Source organism: Austrofundulus limnaeus, unplaced genomic scaffold, assembly GCF_001266775.1.
Source record: "Austrofundulus limnaeus strain Quisiro unplaced genomic scaffold, Austrofundulus_limnaeus-1.0 Scaffold107, whole genome shotgun sequence".
NCBI lineage: Eukaryota > Metazoa > Chordata > Actinopteri > Cyprinodontiformes > Rivulidae > Austrofundulus > Austrofundulus limnaeus.
This window is the reverse complement of record NW_013952509.1, coordinates 194553-196389: the sequence shown is the minus strand read 5'-3', so window position 1 is coordinate 196389 and position 1837 is coordinate 194553. Positions and strand designations below refer to the sequence as shown.

Here is a 1837-nt window from a genome sequence, read left to right as displayed (position 1 = left end):
CACACACACACACACACACACACACACACACACACACACACACACACACACACCTACTTTGTGAAGAATCTAATGTTCTTGTCGGAAGCAGCTAAATGGTGAATGACAAACAGCTGCCTAAGCGTCAGACTCTTAAACTGTTCCCGTAGCTGGCAGATTTCCTCCCAGATAAAAACATTTACCTCCAGCACTACATCCACAACTGCAGATTCTCATTCTTCTCATTTCGGATGCTGGCTCTTGAATATCCTCAGGTTTGAAATGCCGACTACAAACACGAGTGTGAGCTTTTATAGCTAAGTTTTCCCTGCAGGTATCCACGATCCATTGTTGTTGTCTTAAATCCTCATCAAGAGGAAAATGGAGAAAAACTAACTACTCTGTTGTACCTACTGGTTAGTGGGCACAATGGCACACAACAGAACTCACGTTTAATACCAGTAGCTCACAGATGCTTTAATTTTTATGACTTTTTCATGGTCTAGTTCTAGAAGCTAACGCTAAAAACAACGCGCAGTAGGCCGGATCCGGACGTGATGCTTGTGGCCTGAATTTTAACGGAAGTATGTCACTAATAGCTGTAGCATTATATAAATAAACTGAATTAAATTTAATTACCTTTCTTGTCATTATATCACAGAACAGGATTGAGGAGCTACTCTCTTTTTGTACAAGACAAAAATAAAACTCTAAAATAAACAAATTTATATAATATTTCAAAATATAGAATACAAGAAAGAAGATAATCACATAGAGGTGAATATTGTTCAACTAGAACTATATTGATATGAACATGAATACTGTACTTTGTTGAGATATATCTTGCTCAGTAAATAGTAACAGCAGCAGTAGGGGGTATTGATAAATATATTGCACATTATTTTTATGTTATTTGTCAGAAGGAAGTCAGAGTGAAGTCAGTGCATATGGTTTTGAAACATCTAAAGCACCTGACATATGGCAACAGTTCAAATTTTGGGAACTAGGGATGCACAATATGTAGCAAATTTATCATCACCACTATAACAACCTGTGTAACAGGCATTTCACAAAAATCTGCATAAACTGCAATAAATGGTTGACTCAAAGTTTTGCATTTCTGGGTTTTGTCAGCATCAGTCTGAAACAAAATGGACCCAAGATACCTCATCAAATCAGARCCACTTGGTCAATGGAGAAAATGTTGGACAACTGCTATTTGATATCACATCCATTACTGAGCAAAAATCTGACYGAATTAAAATCTGGAGAAGAAAAAAATCCCAGTCGCATCAGCCAGAACAGTGGCTGTAGATCGCCTCCATTACCTTAAACCAGCTCCAGTCCAACTGGTTTGAGCCACATACTGTTATGGTCCTTCACTGCTACAAAATGTGAGTCAAGGTTTTTTTTTTAGCTTGTGCCAGCATTCCACCATCATTTGGAACATTTCTGTTAATTCCCTTCTTTTCAGTTCACTCTGATGCTTGTGCATCTGTTATTAAATACATCAAGCTAGGCAGTTTACGTAGCTCCAATGGCTAATCAGAGACTGCTACAAGCTTCAGCACCCCAYGCCCCAAATGGTGCCAACACCGCAGTATTATCTCAGAGGAAGTTACATAAACCGGGCCGAAAGTGAGTAGGAGCCGACAGTGGCAAGACCATAAACTGGTGAGGAGTGGGGTGGAGCCAAAGAGAACTGAGCAGGTGGAAAAGTAAACTTTTGTGACTCTGAAATACAGCGGGTAAAATAAGTATTGAACACGTCACCATTTTTCTCAGTAAATATATTATGAGAGGTTCTAATGACATGACATTTTCACCAGATGTCGGTAACAACCCAAGTGATCCATAC

General features: G+C 39.0%; 1 protein-coding gene across 1 annotated transcript in view; it reads right to left on the bottom strand.

Annotated features, from left to right (window-relative positions):
- Positions 1-1837, bottom strand: part of oprl1 (opiate receptor-like 1) — a gene marked incomplete at its 5' end in the record, with an annotated part of 180444 nt that overhangs the window by 68579 nt on the left and 110028 nt on the right.